Genomic DNA, 20,097 nt, shown 5'->3' with positions numbered 1-20,097 from the left:
ACTAAACATTGACCACGTTGACTAATGACGCAGTTAACTAGCTTCATTAGTCAACGGGTCAATGGTTAGTCCGTGACCCAGACCCTAAAGTCGGTACTTATCCTTGACCCAAACACTAAATAGCGTTGCTGTGAGCCATTCCAAAGACGGAAATAAATTTGAACGCATTAAAATCACAAAAAGGATTTGAACATCAATTCTTTCAGGTCTTAAAATTGATGGATCAATTTGGTCTTTGTTGTTCATAGTAATCACCATGATTCTTTCTTCAACCAAGTAGAGAAAATTTCGTCCATGAAATTCAAAATTGCTGATAAACTTATAGATGTTGATTTCTCATTCAAATATAGATCTAAATCTTTAATAAAAGTAACTAATCGTTCTGTTGGTTGAAGAAGAAGCATTTTTAGGTCAGAATCATCAATAATATTTGATATATTTATATCGTAGTTCTGGAATTTAGCCATGGCGGAAACGAATGATGATTTTCCAGTTTATGGAAGACCGAAGAAGATAGCTTTGTTTCCAAACAAGACGTAATTGATGATAAAATTGTTTTAATTTAATAAAAGATTCTAGATCTGATTTTACCTTGTTTTTTAGATGTGAATCCATGGCAATTGTATCGAAAGTTGTTAGATGAGTAAATGAACAAATCTTCACCTTTTATTATGAAAAGGGGGGAAAAGCTAGGGTTTTCTGAAGTTGGGGGTTTTCCAGGGTTCTTGAGAGTTAGGGTTTAAGAGAGCTTGAAAAGAGGGAAAGAGAGAGAGAGAGATGACCGGCAAAAGCTTGGCCGACCAGCCAATGCTTACGCCGACACGGGAAGGAGTTGAGCTCAGCTCATGGAAGGTGGCAGCAGCTTGGACGTTCATGGAAGCACCCTCGAGTTTGGGATTTCAAGGGACTAACTCGGTTTTCATGGCAGCAACAAATGGGACTTAGAACGGCTCACATCAGCTCGTGTTTAGTGTTTGGGTCAAGGATAAATACCGGCTTTAGGGTCTGGGTCACGGACTAACCATTGACCATGTTGACTAATGACAGTAGTTAGCTATCGTCATTAGTCAAGGGGTCAACTGTTAGTCCGTGACCCAGACCCTATAACGGACAAACTTGTGACCTAAACACTAAAACCGGTACTTATCCTTGACCCAAACACTAAATATCCCATAAAATTATAGGAAATTGAAAAATATTTGTGACACAGAAGTAATAGATAAAGAACCAAATTTGAAAATGAAATAGAAACAACTTAAGAGAGAAAATCTAATGGAGCCATGGAAGAGAAAGAAACAAACAACGAGGGAGAAAAAAAGAAAAAATAATTTTCATTTTAGAAAGTGAGAATAGAAGTAAAAATTAAGAAGTTTATGAAAAGAAATAAACCTATGTGAAATGAATGAAATATTTCATTGGTATATGATGATCGATGATCCAAATATTGGTAATCAGTTGACCAGGTCAAAATAATCATTAAAAGACCAAGAGTCTAACAGGTCAACCCGTGTGAAGTCGCCAGGAAAGCGCATTCGAAAGAGCTTTGTCACTTAATCCTAAAACTAGGGGTTCGTACTAGTGTCTTAGGTGCCTATGCCCAGTTTTGGCTTTGAATAGAGTGAGGTATGTCCTGAATTTTGCCAAAGTAAGGGAGGTCTGTGGAATTGGGGTTGATACCTTAACCCGGAAAATATGTGTGTGTATAGGGGGGGGGGGGGGGTGGTTGAAGCGTGCCTAATACTTTCCAACCTAAGTCCTAATCCGGTCCAAGATAAGACAAAAATATCTCAAAATTCTAAGTAACTTGGCACTCAAGAGTGTCGGGAAGAAACTTTCCCTATGTTATCTACAAGATCGGCAATGCGATATATCCTAAATACGAAATATTCACGAACAAGGAAACTTATCTCACTACGAATATGAACTACTAGTCTCATAATAAGTCGGTGGATAATCACCTCCTCGCCACAATCACTCATCGCATCTGACTAAGCGAGCCTATATAAAGCGACAAGTTCGCCCTAATCTAGGAATGCAATCAATCGAATGTTCAGTCCCTAACTTAGACTTTCAACTAAATTCTTTTACTTGCAAGAATCATTTACTAACATGACGAGAAGCAGTTCGAGATTAGAAGCAGCTATCTTTTATCTTGAATGATAATCTAAAGCCAATTTTAGACATCATCAATGGTCTCTATCTAGATTTCTAGCTTGAAAGAAGATGAAGTTAGGTGTTCGAGTGGAGAAAGGTCTAAAAGTGGAGAGAGGTAAAGCTTTCAGCTTTTTATGGTTTGCTTCTGGATCTCCGAACGGAGAAAGTTGTGTTTTCCAGTCACTAAGGGTTAGAGATTTCAAAAAAGAACACAAAGAAGAAAGGATTTTTCGAGCTTTTTACGGGACTTTGAATGTCTAGACTTTCTTTTTACTAAGAATATTTTTGATAGAATACTTAAAAAAAAGCCATTTCAGTAGTTTCGTAGTTACGAAGATCATTTGATGAAAATGGTAATCAAATGAGGTATTTTGACCCAATTTCCCGTTAATACATCAAATTCTCAAGTGGTGATTAACCTCCACCAGCTAGTTCAACAACAAAAAAAAAAAAAAAAAAACTCCAACAGCTGTGGATTCAAGCATAATCTTTTGATGATTGATTAATTAAAACATAATCTACAATTTTATAATCAGCTAGATTAATTTAATCAAAATCTGGCCCGTACTATGTGACATGTTTAGTTTCTTTTTGTTTAATTTCAACCTATAACAAAGATAACATGGACTACTTGCAATTATTTGAGTATCAATAACAGTCAATATTACACACGTGCTTAAATTCCAATACCTGTAATATATTCAGTTTCTTTTTGAATTTATGGATCCAATTTGGCCCAGTTTATATGCAATCACAGAAAAAAAGGGAGAAACAAAAGTCTGGTCTATAAAATGAGGAATAATTATACTTTTTAGTTAATAATATTAAAAAGAAATTATAGATAATCAGTGTGAGGTCGGAAACTTTTTTTTTTTTAGACATTTATACGGTTCTCATTGTCTTTCTTTTTTTCAGTCAATTTTCCACGTTTGATCTTCAAGCTTCATCTTTTCTGCCCAATTGGGCCTGGATTTATAATCTTTGTTATCGATTTTGATTTACTGACTTTGTTTCTTATAGTTAAGAATGGTTTTAGACTCGTTTTAAGTCTTTTTCCTTTTCTATATAAATCTTGTATTTGTCAAACACAACATTATGAACTATCCTAATGCATTATGAACTATCATAATGCCACTCTAAACTGTCATTTTTCAAAACCTTCTTTTGTAAACACTCATAATGTATTATAAACTTTCATTTTGGGTATCATAATGAATTATAACACAAAATCCCATAAAAAATCGTTTTCTTCTTAAATCAAATTTTTATCTGTCAAAAAATACATTTTTCCTTGTTCATAATAAGTTAAGAACATAAAATAATACGCAATGAACCAGCACAATACAATATATTTGTGTATAATACGTAATTTCTTGTACTTCTACTAGAAAAGTTGAAAAGGAAGGATCGTCATTTTCTCGCATGTGGTGGACCAATGTTATTCTGTGGGTCTTCAATTGATTTTCGGCACCAGATAGATTTTAGTCCAATTGTGCTTTCCATTCTCACCGTTTCATATATATTAGAGGAATATTTTATAATATTAGTATACCACGAGATGCAAGTGTAGAAGCATTCACTCGGATTTCAACTTTTTTATCTTGTTATTTATTCCTTTAATTAGTTCGTTTGACACAACCAAGAAAAAATATTGTAATTCCCTTAATTATTTGGTCAATAGTTCAAGTTGAGAGAGTTCAACAAAAAAAAAGTGGAGAGAAGATATCGAATCTCTTCTCAGCAAACAAACAAAGAAAACAACCAAGGAGTGAGCTTAAAAAAAATCCAACCATGTTTGCCTTGTGGAAAACTAAATTTAATGTCATTGTTGGTTGGTGAATGCGTGTGGCATGTACAAGCCCAACACACCGAGAATGCCATGGCAACCACCTAACTGTTGTTGGGTCGTTGCCCTAAGGTGTTTCCGCACGCAAACTTCTAGTTTGGACATGACATGGCTCAAAATCCTGGCCACTATTACCACGGTATGTCCCACACGCCAGACTAGTATGTATTGTGGCCACGCACGACAGGTTGGCGGCTACTATGACTCGGGGGAGACAAACTATCAAAGTTTTTTTGTTAAGATAATACAAGGAAACTAAGAGCATCTCCAATGCAAGACTCAATCTTAAAATCCTAAGTGCCACCTAGGACTTTAGAGTTTTTTTGAGAAAAAACCTCTCCAATGCAAAACTCAATTGAGATCTTAAGATGATGTGGAAGCATTAAGTTTTAAGATGTCTCAACTAGAAACTCTATTTTTGAGATCTCTTTTGAGAGTCTTAAGTGTCCTAGTCATCAAATTTAATTTTTGGACCAATAAAAAGTCTTTCTTTCTCAACCACTTTTTTCTATTAAATGTATGTGTGACATGTGTCCCTATTAGAGTTTTTTAGAGTATTGCATTGGAGAAGGACTTGAATTAGAGACACTCAAGTTAGCCACATAGGAAAGAGAATCTCAATTGAGACTCAACACATAAGCCAATTAGAATTTTTTTTGAGTTTTGCATTGGAGATGCTCTAAACAGAGCTGGAAATAAAAGAAGGCAAGGCGTCCCAAATCCTCCTCTGACGATTCTTCCTCCCCCATTTAGCCAATGCGTCCTCTATCAGGTTGTAATCTCTAGGAATGTAGGAAAATTTTGACTCGGTGAATCTGCCCTTCAGTTGTAATAATTCGAACAGATGTTTCCTGGATTACCATTGTGTGGTGAAAGATTGGTCCTCCAGAAATGAAATGATATTCAGGTTGTCACTTTCTATATGCACCTGAGATATCTTGAGATTAATCGCCCACATAAGTGTCTGTTTGATTGCTAGACATTCACATTCTTCCGCATTTTGTCCTTTGGTAGTATCTGCAAGAGCTGAGATGAAGTTGGCATCCGAGTCATAAAGAAGACATCCAAATCCTGCTGGCTCGGATAGATGTGTGAAAGAGGCATCAGCGTTTATTTTTAGAAATGGTGTCGATGGAGTGCTCCATTTTGATGCTTTGGTTCTTTAATCTTCGTGGTTACTTTTAATGGTTCTATTGTATAAGCTTGGATCGTTGGTATGACCTGCATTGGGGAATGTTTTTTGGATGTGAAGCAAGCCTCACATCTCGTTTTCCAGATAAACCATAATATTTTAGCATACAAATTTGTGAGGTCCTCGTCCAGATCCTTCCAAAGAAGGATTCATAGTTTAACCGACTGTATATTATCCATCCGGACCTGAAAATAGAACCAAATCGCTTTGGCATAGTGACATTGTAGCAACACATGATCTATAGTTTCTTTAGTATCACAATTTATACAAGAGTATATATTACCAATAAATTTACCTATTTTATCTCTCACTAGTAGACTATTGGTGCAACATTTTCATAGAAAGAGTTTTATCCGTGGTATAATATTCATATTCCATATATGATTCCATTCCATCGTATCGTTACTATGTTCACTGCCATTGGTTCGAATATGATGATACATCGATTTAACAGAGTAGTTACCTGATTTGGTTAAAGGCCATCTAGCCTTGTCCTCTGCATCTGCCTGCAAGTTAATACTCAAAATAGCATTTTTAATTTCAGTGGTAAAACAATTATTAATAACATTTAGATTCCAGGCATTATTCGTAATTAACTAACTAACCCACACTAAATTAGCATTTCTAGCATTCTGAATAGGAGGCGGGTGATTAGGAATCCAGTTGTCTAGCCAGATGTTAACCTGAGTACCTTTGTTAACGTCCTAAAATATAATACTGGCCACTTGGTCAAATACGAATGGACTTCCACGACAAAAAATGGTTAGAGTTAGAGAGGTTATGTTTGGGGGATTTGGGGAAATATTTGACTTTCAGAATTCTGGCCCAAAGATCTTGGGGATTTTCGATCACCCACCACATTAATATACCAAGAAAGGCTTGATTATCATTGTGAGGAAATCGAAATCCCAGACCCCCCATTTTACGAGGTTTGTAGATCGCCGTCCAATTGATGTTATAGATATTTTGGGTTTCCCCCACCAGAAGGCCCTTTGCAGAGTCTCAATGCTATTACTTATGCCTTTTGGGATGGCAAAGCATTGCATTTAGTACTGGGGAGCGTCTGCTACTATAGAGAAAACTACTATAGAGCGACCAGCTTGAGAAAGGAGATTAGTCTACCACTTGGACAACTTATTCTTAATCTGGGAGAGGAGAGAAGAAAAGAGTTGTTTCTTATTCTTGCCAATGAAAAGATGAGTGCATAAATATTTGTCCAGGGAAGAGGATTGATGAACTTTAAGATTTCGAATGATCATTCTTTTGAAATTTGGATGAGAATTCTTGGAGAAAAAGATTGTCGATTTAGCATAATTAATCATTTGTCCCGAAACAAGGCTGAATTCTGCGAGAATTTGCTTAAGATTGTGAATGTTCTCCAAAGTGTTACGACCGAAAATAATCCAATCGTCAGCGAAGAACAAATGTTTGATGTTAATATCAGAGTTGGGGATCGGAAAACCATCGAACTGATTAGGGTTGTTGTTACTCTTTAGCATATGACTGGGCCCTTCCATGGCCAAGGCAAAAAGAAAAGGAGAAAGCGGGTCACCCTGACGAATGCCTCTGCTGACCTCGAAAATGGAGCCAGGGTGACCATTAATTAAAATAGCCATAGAAGAGGAGCTCAGGCAGCTCTTAATGAGATGGATCCAATGATTGAAGAAGTTCATTTGGGACATGATGTTTTCGAGGTAACTCCATTCGATTCGATCAAACGATTTGGACATATCGAGTTTGAGACCGAAATAGCTTTTGGAACCTCAACATTTCTTAAAGGAGTGGATCATTTCTTGGCCGATGAGGATGTTATCCGTGATTTGTCTTCTAGGGACATAGGCCCCCTGAAAAGGAGAAATTAGGTCTAGAAGGAGGTTTTTAAGAATGTCAGCTAAGATTTTGGTGATGATTTTGTAAGTGGTGTTCAGCAAGCTAATGGACCTAAAATCCTCAGGGATTTGGGGTGTCTTGGTTTTGGGAAGAAGACAAATATGAGTGTGATTGGATTGAGAAGGAAGACAAGCCGAGTGGAAGAAATTTATGACCATGGTAGAGAGATCAGCTTGGATAGTGTCCCAATTGGATTGGTAAAAGGAATGAGGGTATCCATCCGGACCAGGGGTCGCATCAGGTTTAAGAGACAAAACAACTTTACGAATTTCTTATTCCGGAGGAATTGCGACAACAGTGAGGTTTTGAGAACTGTCGATCTAGGAATGAAAGCAGTTGAGAAGATTGTTAGACATAGAGGTGTTGGGATTTACACCCTTCTACTAGTGTTTATAGCGGAAATAAGACATCTAATGTCTACACTAGTATTCCCAGGATCACATGCATAAGCCCATAATAATACTAAGTAAAACTAGAAAGATAAATACCTTATTCGCTAGTTTTCCCTCGAACCTTTCCAATTGCTTATGAGAAGACCAAGAGCTTAAAGCGTAGCTCCTCTACTTGGGACACGAGCAATCAACTTGATCTCCCACCTTGTTGTTTAGCTAGCACACCAATGGTGGTTGGAAGAAGAACTCCTTTCTTCTTGACTAGATAAATAGTTAATGGGAATTAGCTCACTTTCTCCTCTCTACTTGATATGGTAGAGTAAGAAAGCTTAGAGAGAAATTCCACAACTCATTCTCTGCCCTAAATGTGTTTATATAGAACCCTAATGAGAATACACCTCCTCAAAGGTTTCCTAAAACACTCTTTAGAATAAGATTTAGGGAAATAGTCGAACATAACAACTATTGATATTTTCTCAATTCCCTAATGAGTAGGTCTCCAAACACCACGAAATTTTTCATGCATACTACTGGATATGTCAGAAATCTCCCCTAAAAATTTCATCCCAATCCGAACCCTAGAAGTGTCCGAATCGGCTAAGGCCTAAAAATCCTGTTTTTGGCCTTTTTTGTACTATCTTTGCCTAATTCCAGTTTAGGCCTATGCGATATGTTTATGGGACATTCCCATTGTTATATCTGATTCCCATTAGTCATATCCTAGATCAATTTGACACTCTTATGTGTAACCGTTGTAGGATCCGATCGAAGTTAGCCGCGAATTACTTCGTAATTCGACGATCGTAGTTGGTCTCTAACTACAACTCTACGATCCCTAAATCAATCGGACTTGATGATCTTCCACATCAATTGTCCTATCCGACAAATTGTTCGCATTGTCACCTTGGTCGAAGGACATCTCCTTCAACTCCTTCAGACTCCCACTTGGACTTAGAACAAGTACAATGCTCGATTCCCATGTCACTTAGTATCCCATCTGATACGTCACGTTATTCAGACTTTCTTGATCTCGAGTACAGCTGTCAAAACAAATGATTAACTTTTAATCCATTTGATCACGGCCATGCATTTTCAGTTGTTGCTCGTCAAGTGGCCCGAGGACACTGTATCCTAACATGGTTAGGAGGACATAATCCATTCTTGCGCTCCCACTCAACTTCATGTCTATCCTATCTTTCCCAGTATCCGTTTTTATAACCTCCTTTTACGGCGCGACGTTTAACGGAACCAAAGTCAGACATTCCTTACATAAGATGAGCTGAGCACTCATGTTTTGAGGAATCTCTTCAATCTTGTCTTTATGAGAAGTTTGACAATTCATCATTCTTTGGATGAACTTCTCATGTTGAGGGTTATTCCAGCGTATAATCCTTATTATGCACTCACGTAGTTGAATCGAATACACTATTCCTATAGCCCATGAAACTGTGTTATCCCATCGACTCCCGTACTAGTCTTCGTGAGTCATTGTTGTCCATGCAATGACCTAGACTAGGGAATTGATAATGAATCACTCCAAGTTCACTTAGTAGGGTTTCATTCATCAGATCACGCATCTGACAAGCCTACTCGGAGTGCTTTCTTTATCTACGGACTGTCTCTTAAATACCAAACCAAATTTTAAGGACAAAAATAAAATTCCTTTTATTTTAGTTATCGAATGCAAGTAATTCGGTACATAAACTCTTTTATGAATCCAAATTACATTTGTTTCCATTCCCCAATGCGCTTTATACCGATGCCCCTCATGTGTGAATCATGTTTGGGCTGAGGTAACGGTTTAGTCAACAGATCTGCAACATTGTCATCCGTGTGAACCTTGCATTTGACCACATTTTTTCTCTCTATGATTTCTCTAATCAAGTGGTACTTCCTTTGGATATGCTTGGATTTTTGGTGTGCTCTTGGTTCCTTGGCTTGGGCTATCGCTCCATTGTTGTCACAATAGAGTGTCACTCCCTCTTCTATGCCAGATAAGACACCAAGTTCTATTATGAACTTCTTTATCCAAACTCCTTCCTTTGCAGCTTCCGAGGCCGCTAGGTATTCTGCTTCAGTGGTAGAGTCTGCAATTGTGCTTTGCTTGGAACTTTTCCAACTCACTGCTCCTCCATTCAGACAGTAGACATAACCAGACTGCGATTTGAAGTCGTCTCTATCCGTCTGAAAGCTTGCATCCACATGGCCTACAACCTTTAGAGTATCTTCCCCGCCATATGTCAGGAAGTGATCCTTAGTCCTTCTCAGGTACTTTAGAATATTCTTGACGGCGTTCAAGTACGTTTCGCCTTGATTTGATTGGTAACGGCTGAACATGCTCAAGGCATATGAGACATCTAGGCGAGTGCAGATCATGGCGTACATGATAGATCCTATTGCCGAAGCATATGGTACTTTCATCATGTGTGCTAGCTCATCAGGACTCTTAGGACACTGATCTTTGCTAAGCACTACGCCATGTGTCATGGGAAGGAATCCTCTTTTGGAGTTTGTCATCTCGAACCGTTGAAGAATCTTATCTATATAAGTTTCTTGACTAAGTCCGATCATCCTCCTTGATCTATCTCTATAGATCTTGATTCCTAATATGTATTCTGCCTCCCCTAGGTCCTTCATAGAGAAACATTTTTGAAGCCAGTCTTTAACTGATTCCAACATCGGAATATTGTTTCCTATGATTAATATGTCATCGACATAAAGAACTAAGAAAACTAGGCTGCTCCCACTAACCTTCTTGTAAACACAAGACTCTTCTGCATTCTTGAGAAATCCAAATTCCTTGATTTTCTCGTCGAATCGAAGATTCCAACTCCGGTTTGCTTGCTTGAGTCCACAAATGGATTTCTAAAGCTTGCAAACTCTTCCAGCATTTTTGGATCTAGAAAACCTTCGGGTTGTGTCATGTACACATCCTCTTCCAAGTGTCCATTCAGGAAGGCGGTTTTGACATTCATTTGCCAAATCTCATAATCCTAATGAGTTGCAATTGCTAGAATGTTCCGAATGGATTTAAGCATTGCGACAGGTGAAAAGGTTTCATCATAGTCTATACCATGAATCTGTTTGTATCCTTTTGCCACGAGTCTAGCTTTGAAAACGCTAACGTTTCCATCCTTGTCAGTTTTTACTTTGAAAACCCATTTACATCCGATTGGTGTTGCTCCATCGGGTAAATCGATCAAGTCCCATACTTGATTTTCTGACATGGAATCCATTTCCGATCTCATGGACTTTAGCCATTTTTCGGAGTCGGGGCTCGTCATAGCTTGGTTGTAGGTACTCGACTCATTATCTTCTAACAGTAGTACATCTGTTTTCTGAGATAATTCCTGGAGCCTTTGAGATCTACGAGGGGCCTGAGCAACTTTTGGAGTGTTCTCAACTATTTGAGATGTCTCCTGCGAATTTAATTCGACTTGTGCGGGAGGTTCCACGAGTTTCTATCTCGACCTCATTTTCCTCTTCCATGCTTTGTGGATAGATAGGAGTCGCTAAACCTCTTGATATCTCTATATCCGTGTTTATTTGTTGCAAATATCGAATTTCATCGATATCTACATTTCTCCCACTTGTCTGTTTGGAGAGGAATTCCTTTTCAAGAAAGACACCATCTCGAGTAACAAACACTTTGTTCTCAGATTCGTGGTAGAAGTAGTAACCCCTTGTGTAACATCCCGTGTTTTAAAAGGTTGGTTTAGGAGCTATTTAACATTTGGGTCAAGTCAAATCAGGGGCTAAATCAGTAAAGGGGACAATTTAGGGGTTATTTTGCAAGACAGCTAAATTCAGGGACCAAACAGGAATTTCGTGAAACTTCTTAAAAGAAAGAAAAAATCAGAACTTCTTTCTCTCTCTGGTCGACTTTTCAGCAAGGCTAGGGTTTGGAGGAAGCAAAATTTGATCAAGAGAGGAGTTGGGATGATTTCAAAGGGGAATACTTGATTTTATCGAATTCAAGCATGAAGAGATGATTTAAGCATGGTTACATGGAATTTGGGTAAGAGATTTACTGTTTCTCTCTCTAGAACTCATTGTTTCTATGGTTTGAGTTTTAATTGAGTTTCAATTCGAATTTGTAGGAAATTTGGAAGGAATTGATAAAGATAGGAAGTAAACCAAAGACAACCTAGGGTTCAAGGTAACAAACCAATGAATTAGATGTTTTGATGTAAATATTCTTAATTCTAGGGTTTAAGGTTTATGGAATTTGGGGATTTTGATGATTCATGTTGTTTTAGGGTTTATCTAGTTGAGAATTATACAATTTTGATATAAAAGAAACTTTAGAGAGATTATGTGATATAGGTTATCGATCGAACGACAACTCGATGGACTGAATTAAACCTACTGTCCGAGCCAATCTGGGATTGATATGTTGCTCGTACGTACTTTCATAAAACACGAAAGTTGTAGCTTAGGTTGTTAGCTTTCCGAAAAGGTATGGTACAAGTCATTTCGATATCGGACGAAAGAATTATGACTGTTTTACCGAACAGTGCGCAGTTAGGAAAAAAATTCTGCTTTGCTGTTCGTATTTTTGCAAACTTCAAAGGCGATTCACTTGGATTGTGGGGAATACATCTAATGACTAAATGTTAAGGTTATAAGTCAGTTCAAACAGTGATTGATCGACCCCGATTGGGCATGGTATGAAAGATAAAAGATCGATCGAAATTCGGTTAAGTCGAAGTCTTCCAAAGTTATCGTTTTGTTTTTATGTTATGAGTTTTCATTGTTTTGTTTTATTTATTGTTTTTGTCGTGCAAGGTTCTTCGTTTAGAACCTAATGTTTCTATTCGGTGGTTTTGGTTATTCTTCCTTATCCCAGAGTATGCGAATGAGGAGGAATAAGGTCGTCTGGTAGGCGGGTGGTCTTTGGTGAGCAAGGACTGAGGTAGGGGTTCTGAATCCTTTATCCAGCATGGTTTTATAGATAATGAAATGTGCTAGGTTCTACAGTTATATGTGCGCCATTATAACTAGAGTTTAGGTAGCATGAAACTCGATTTATGTGATGAACTGAAATATGCTTGAAATGTTTTGATGCGATATGAGAAATGTTTTCGAACTGGTTTTACGATGATTGTGAACTACTGGGATTTTCTTGTATGTACCCGACTGCAGATTATGTCAACCTACGGGCACGTAGCCATTGAGGGTAGGTGACATGTGGACACGGTTGTGATCCGTGTGAGACCGGTGAGGTGGGCGACACTAGTCATGAGACCTGTGGGAGTAGAGTGCTTCACTTGCTGGCCATTGGTGCTCGTGCCTCCAGCTCGAGGCTCAGGGCCGTACACCCTGACCGCTCGCCTGGGAGGTGACATTGATTGGGAATCCCTCTGCTTTGTGGCGATATGACTCTTGGTTGTTCCACTTCCATGTTTGATAAGATAATGAATCGAATATGAATATTGGTTTTGATATACGAAAGTGAATGGATTTTAAAAGATTGCATTAGATGCATGACAGGGTACCGAAGAGAATGAGGTTCAGGTCCTTCCATGGGTATTGGGGGACGGCTCTCTTATTCGAACTCGGTGATCTAAAACGTATTTAGATACTTAAGGTATATATGTATCATGAGGTAAACTCTTCAATGATTGCGGAGTCCCTTAGTGGGAGAGGGACTTACCGGCTAGGGGTAAGTCTCTTTCTCGAGGAGACGTAGTGCATTAGCTAGTGCCATAAATGGGCTGGTACTATCTAACGCACTCTAGGTTCTCCTGAGGTACTCTCCTCTTATTGGGAGCGCACCATGGGTGGGCAGCTAATCACTGCTATTGCTTGCTAGATTAAGGAAAATGGTTTTGTATATAGTATATATGGTAACTGGTTTGATAACTCGATTTGTCATGATGTTTACAACTTATTAAATGAACTTTTGAAAACGTGATGGGTTTTGGATTGGTCTTCTACCAGAATAACTCGTGTCGGTGAGTATTCTGACCCCCTACCAGTTGTCAGTGTGCAGGTTCTTGGTTGTAGCCTCGAGGCGGAGTTGTATCCAGCCGGTGATCTTGTCTGATGAGGCTAGTGGAGTTATGTCGTTTTATATGGTTTTTCGTTATTTCCAAGTTATGTATTTATTGCAGAAACCAAACTCTAATATGTAATATATAACACTTTAGAGTTGTTTATAAGTTGTATCGGCGTTTTATGAGGCGTTTGTACGTTTGTGGTTCGGGTTTCGACCCGAAACTGAGTTAAGTTTGTTTAGCTTCCGCTTAATAGTTTATTCTTGTTTATGCGAATGTATGGTTTGCATGACAGGTTTTGCAGGTGCGACCGGTTCGATTTACAGAGGAGACTCTGCCGGATTTTTGTCTCGTCTGTGAATTGCCGGGGCGTGGTCGTGTCTATTTTGGGACACGGGGCGTCACAGTTGGTATCAGAGCAGTTAGTTCTGGTGACCTATATCAGAGCGGTTAGTTCTGGTGACCCTTATCAGTGCAGAGTTCTGGTGGCCGATAAGTCGTGTATAGTTTAGAGCATTGACTGCTCTAGACTTTAGGGAAAGATAAAATTGGACAAGATTAGGTGTCTAAAATCTTCAAGATTAAAAGCGACCAAGAATAAAAGATGTTATATATGTATTTGTTTCTTTTGATTTTCGTTTCTTGATTCGTTTTACTCGCTAAAGGAAGACTCGACGGATGGTTTAAGATTGTTGTAGATTTCTTGCAATGTTGTACAAGATGTTTTGGGAGGACAGTCAAGGGTTAAGGGGTTTCAGAGGTAAATTTTGGGCAAGTCGACATATCAATGTTGTGGAAGTGTCTAAGGCAATAGTAGATGAGGAGATGAGTTAGACTTGGTATTGTGGACCTCATGGTAGTTATACACATCACTTCATTTATGAACTTCGATCAGATCAATCAGAGATAGTTGAGATTTACTTTGATCAGGTTGTTTCGAGTTTGTATTGTTTCAGTTTGATTACAGATAAGTATGGTCTGGATTTTATTGGGTTGACAGAATGATTTGATATTAGAGGTTATATGGATCGAGTTGGTGTTGGGTATTAGAAGTATCGGGAGTTCTTAAGTTGTTGTAGAATGTTTTTCGACGGTTGGCTTATCTACGACTTGTTTAGATATTATAGCGGTCTTCTATTTCCATTTTATCATCTTATCGACAACAACTATATTTTTCTTGAGATTATAGTGTCAACGCCGATGTTGACTTGAATTTATTATAGATGTCTTCATTCTTTGTTTTATTATATTATGGACAACGATATTTTCTTATATTATTGAGAACGATATTTTCTGAGGATGTGGGATCAACGGCAACTTATACTTATAGATAGATTATGGAGGTTTTCCTTCTTTATCTTATTATATTATGGGCAACGGTATTTTCTTATATTATCGAGGATGGTATTTGTTATGAAGATGTGGGATCAACGAGAACTTATTCTTATATACAGATTATAGAGGTCTTTATTTTTCTTTATCTCTTCATATCGTGGATAGTCATTGTTATAGAATATCCTTGAGTTGTGTGGTTATTTAGAAGAATTCGGGATATGAAGGATTGAATCTAGTTTGTTTATAGAGTTTAGCCAGATTGACTTTGGTTAGATGCAGTGAGTTAGTAGTTTCAGAAATGATTATATGTGTGGTCAATTGGTTCGATATGTATGGACTAGTGGTAAAATTGGTGAGCCTAAGTCACTCGAGCAGGTGATTCTTATATGAAGGCATTGCCAGGAGTAGCTACCCTAGGCGAACCGGAAATGTGAGAAATGCCATCGAGTAACGAAGAAGCTACTGATTGAACCACTGGAGATGTATTGTGACGACAATGAAGTGACCATAACTTCAGGAAGGATACATGAGGGTGGTAGAGAGGTTCCGAGATTCATATGCAGGAAGAATGTAAAGATGGTGAAAGATATGATGTTATCTAAAAAAAAAAAAGAAGCTCATAAGTTTCAATGAACAAGAGAAGCTTTTGGAAGATCTATCAACATATTTAGAGTTTTCCATTACAGGGGAAAATGATAATGAAGAGTTGTGGTATGATTTGGTTAAGAAGTCGTTAAAGGAAAACGATTCAATTCAAGTGATGCATTGGGACAAAGTGTGAGTTGATCCAAATTTCGAGGACGAAATTTCTTTAAGGGGGGAGGATTGTAACATCCCGTGTTTTAAAAGGTTGGTTTAGGAGCTATTTAACATTTGGGTCAAGTCAAATCAGGGGCTAAATCAGTAAAGGGGACAATTTAGGGGTTATTTTGCAAGACAGCCAAATTCAGGGACCAAACAGGAATTTCGTGAAACTTCTTAAAAGAAAGAAAAAATCAGAACTTCTTTCTCTCTCTGGTCGACTTTTCAGCAAGGCTAGGGTTTGGAGGAAGCAAAATTTGATCAAGAGAGGAGTTGGGATGATTTCAAAGGGGAATAGTTGATTTTATCGAATTCAAGCATGAAGAGATGATTTAAGCATGGTTACATGGAATTTGGGTAAGAGATTTACTGTTTCTCTCTCTAGAACTCATTGTTTCTATGGTTTGAGTTTTAATTGAGTTTCAATTCGAATTTGTAGGAAATTTGGAAGGAATTGATAAAGATAGGAAGTAAACCAAAGACAACCTAGGGTTCAAGGTAACAAACCAATGAATTAGATGTTTTGATGTAAATATTCTTAATTCTAGGGTTTAAGGTTTATGGAATTTGGGGATTTTGATGATTCATGTTGTTTTAGGGTTTATCTAGTTGAGAATTATACAATTTTGATATAAAAGAAACTTTAGAGAGATTATGTGATATAGGTTATCGATCGAACGACAACTCGATGGACTGAATTAAACCTACTGTCCGAGCCAATCTGGGATTGATATGTTGCTCGTACGTACTTTCATAAAACACGAAAGTTGTAGCTTAGGTTGTTAGCTTTCCGAAAAGGTATGGTACAAGTCATTTCGATATCGGACGAAAGAATTATGACTGTTTTACCGAACAGTGCGCAGTTAGGAAAAAAATTCTGCTTTGCTGTTCGTATTTTTGCAAACTTCAAAGGCGATTCACTTGGATTGTGGGGAATACATCTAATGACTAAATGTTAAGGTTATAAGTCAGTTCAAACAGTGATTGATCGACCCCGATTGGGCATGGTATGAAAGATAAAAGATCGATCGAAATTCGGTTAAGTCGAAGTCTTCCAAAGTTATCGTTTTGTTTTTATGTTATGAGTTTTCATTGTTTTGTTTTATTTATTGTTTTTGTCGTGCAAGGTTCTTCGTTTAGAACCTAATGTTTCTATTCGGTGGTTTTGGTTATTCTTCCTTATCCCAGAGTATGCGAATGAGGAGGAATAAGGTCGTCTGGTAGGCGGGTGGTCTTTGGTGAGCAAGGACTGAGGTAGGGGTTCTGAATCCTTTATCCAGCATGGTTTTATAGATAATGAAATGTGCTAGGTTCTACAGTTATATGTGCGCCATTATAACTAGAGTTTAGGTAGCATGAAACTCGATTTATGTGATGAACTGAAATATGCTTGAAATGTTTTGATGCGATATGAGAAATGTTTTCGAACTGGTTTTACGATGATTGTGAACTACTGGGATTTTCTTGTATGTACCCGACTGCGGATTATGTCAACCTACGGGCACGTAGCCATTGAGGGTAGGTGACATGTGGACACGGTTGTGATCCGTGTGAGACCGGTGAGGTGGGCGACACTAGTCATGAGACCTGTGGGAGTAGAGTGCTTCACTTGCTGGCCATTGGTGCTCGTGCCTCCAGCTCGAGGCTCAGGGCCGTACACCCTGACCGCTCGCCTGGGAGGTGACATTGATTGGGAATCCCTCTGCTTTGTGGCGATATGACTCTTGGTTGTTCCACTTCCATGTTTGATAAGATAATGAATCGAATATGAATATTGGTTTTGATATACGAAAGTGAATGGATTTTAAAAGATTGCATTAGATGCATGACAGGGTACCGAAGAGAATGAGGTTCAGGTCCTTCCATGGGTATTGGGGGACGGCTCTCTTATTCGAACTCGGTGATCTAAAACGTATTTAGATACTTAAGGTATATATGTATCATGAGGTAAACTCTTCAATGATTGCGGAGTCCCTTAGTGGGAGAGGGACTTACCGGCTAGGGGTAAGTCTCTTTCTCGAGGAGACGTAGTGCATTAGCTAGTGCCATAAATGGGCTGGTACTATCTAACGCACTCTAGGTTCTCCTGAGGTACTCTCCTCTTATTGGGAGCGCACCATGGGTGGGCAGCTAATCACTGCTATTGCTTGCTAGATTAAGGAAAATGGTTTTGTATATAGTATATATGGTAACTGGTTTGATAACTCGATTTGTCATGATGTTTACAACTTATTAAATGAACTTTTGAAAACGTGATGGGTTTTGGATTGGTCTTCTACCAGAATAACTCGTGTCGGTGAGTATTCTGACCCCCTACCAGTTGTCAGTGTGCAGGTTCTTGGTTGTAGCCTCGAGGCGGAGTTGTATCCAGCCGGTGATCTTGTCTGATGAGGCTAGTGGAGTTATGTCGTTTTATATGGTTTTTCGTTATTTCCAAGTTATGTATTTATTGCAGAAACCAAACTCTAATATGTATATACGTAAAACTTAGAGTTATTTATAAGTTGTATCGGCGTTTTATGAGGCGTTTGTACGTTTGTGGTTCGGGTTTCGACCCGAAACTGAGTTAAGTTTGTTTAGCTTCCGCTTAATAGTTTATTCTTGTTTATGCGAATGTATGGTTTGCATGACAGGTTTTGCAGGTGCGACCGGTTCGATTTACAGAGGAGACTCTGCCGGATTTTTGTCTTGTCTGTGAATTGCCGGGGCGTGGTCGTGTCTATTTTGGGACACGGGGCGTCACACCTTGTCTCTTTTGGATAGCCCACAAAGAGACATTTGTCTGATTTGGGTGCGAGTTTATCTCCTGGTAAACGTTTTACATAAACTTCGCATCCCCAGACTTTGAGAAAAGACAACTTTGGAACCTTTCCAAACCATAACTCATATGGCGTCTTTTCTATAACTTTTGACGGAGCTCGGTTAAGTGTGAAAGCAGCCGTTTCTAGAGCATACCTCTAGAACGTGTTTGGAAGATTTGCTAAACTCATCATAGATCGAACCATGTCTAACAAGGTGCGATTTCTCCTTTCGGAAACACCATTCATCTGGGGTGTTCCTGGCGGAGTGAGTTGAGATACTATACCACAACTCCTAAGATGATCGTCAAATTCTTGACTCAAATATTCACCACCTCGATCGGATCGAATGGCTTTTATTTTCTTGCCAAGTTGATTCTCTACTTCGTTCTGAAATTGTTTGAACATGTCAAACGATTCGGACTTATGCCTCATCAAGTATATGTAACCATAACGAGTGAAGTCATCCGTGAACGTGATGAAGTAGCCATAGTTACCTCTCACCGGAGTACTCATTGGTCCGCATACATCCGTATGTATTAGTTCCAAAGGTTCTTTGGCTCGGTCTCCATTTCCTTTACAAGAAGACCTCGTCATTGTACCCATTAAACATGATTCGCATGTGTCATATGATTCTAAATTACACGATCCTAGAAGTCCATGCTTATGGAGCTTCTTCATGCGTGTCATGTTAATGTGACCCAAACGACAATGCCAAAGGTAACCTGGATTCGAATCATCTGATCGTAGCCTTTTGGTTTCTATGTTAAAGACTTCGTTCTCAATATTCGTAATATATAGACCGTTGTATAACTTAGCAAATGGTATAAAATATTTCACCTTTATATAAAGAACAACGCTGGTTTTTTATTAATAGGTGATATCCCTCTTTGTCTAATTCTGAGACAGAGATAATATTTCTAGAAATAGAGGGTACATAATAGCAATGATGAAGTTCTAAAACTAGACCAGTTTCTCAAGGTAGACTGAATGTTCCGACAGCTTTCGCAGCAACCGTTGCTCTATTTGCTACTCGTAGGACAAGCTCCCTTGCAGATAAATACTTGATTCCCTTAAGGCCCTGCACATCAGAAATGATATGAGCATCACATCTGGTATCGAATACCCAGGATTGAGAATCAAATGTATTTGCTAAGTTAACTTCGATAACATAGATACCTTGGTCGGAACCGTGAGTTCCTTCCTTCTTCCCTTTGTTCTTCTGAATCAGTTGAAGTTCTTTCTTTGATTCAGACATTCCAATGCCACTCCGGATTGCCTTGGAAGTCCCATACTTCCTCAACCGTGATTTGTTTCGTGACATGTCCCTTAATCGACGGATGATTGTGTGCGCATCCATTTTCCTGAATCTCTTTTGAAGATTAGGCTCCATGGTGGCCAACATAAGGCAAGTTACTGAAATTGATTTCATCCGGATACTTTTGGCATGCTTTTGTTCCTCAACCTTTGAGTTCGCAGTTAGCCTTGTAATAGGGGTATCCAGTACGCTTTTTTTGTTTGTGGACTTGAGAACACTTCTCAATCTCATTTCCCAATCAAGGAAGTTATCCATGTTCAGTTTGTCCTCATCGACGATTGAACATATGTTGAAAAGATTGATTTTCGCCATAGTAAAACTATATGAAACAGAAAAAGGATTTTGCTAAGTATTACATTCGATAATTTTTGC

General features: G+C 38.5%; 2 long non-coding RNA genes across 2 annotated transcripts; both read left to right on the top strand.

Annotated features, from left to right (window-relative positions):
* The first annotated feature begins 11,342 nt into the window (after window positions 1-11,342).
* On the top strand, window positions 11,343-13,561 carry LOC147531966 (uncharacterized). Its single transcript, XR_015227937.1, has 4 exons — window positions 11,343-11,492; window positions 11,575-11,633; window positions 12,324-12,389; window positions 13,456-13,561. It is a non-coding gene; the product is annotated as an uncharacterized LOC147531966 (long non-coding RNA).
* A 204-nt stretch (window positions 13,562-13,765) lies between these two features.
* On the top strand, window positions 13,766-18,220 carry LOC147531965 (uncharacterized). The gene is made up of 4 exons (XR_015227938.1): window positions 13,766-15,966; window positions 16,049-16,107; window positions 16,798-16,863; window positions 17,930-18,220. It is a non-coding gene; the product is annotated as an uncharacterized LOC147531965 (long non-coding RNA).
* The last annotated feature ends 1,877 nt before the right edge of the window (window positions 18,221-20,097 follow it).

Source organism: Eschscholzia californica, unplaced genomic scaffold (genome assembly GCF_041429995.1).
Source record: "Eschscholzia californica isolate CP2 unplaced genomic scaffold, dmEscCali1.0.p SCAF_6, whole genome shotgun sequence".
Taxonomy (NCBI): Eukaryota; Viridiplantae; Streptophyta; class Magnoliopsida; order Ranunculales; family Papaveraceae; genus Eschscholzia; species Eschscholzia californica.
The sequence above is the reverse complement of the archived record's forward strand: the minus strand, read 5'-3'. Positions and strand labels throughout refer to the sequence as shown.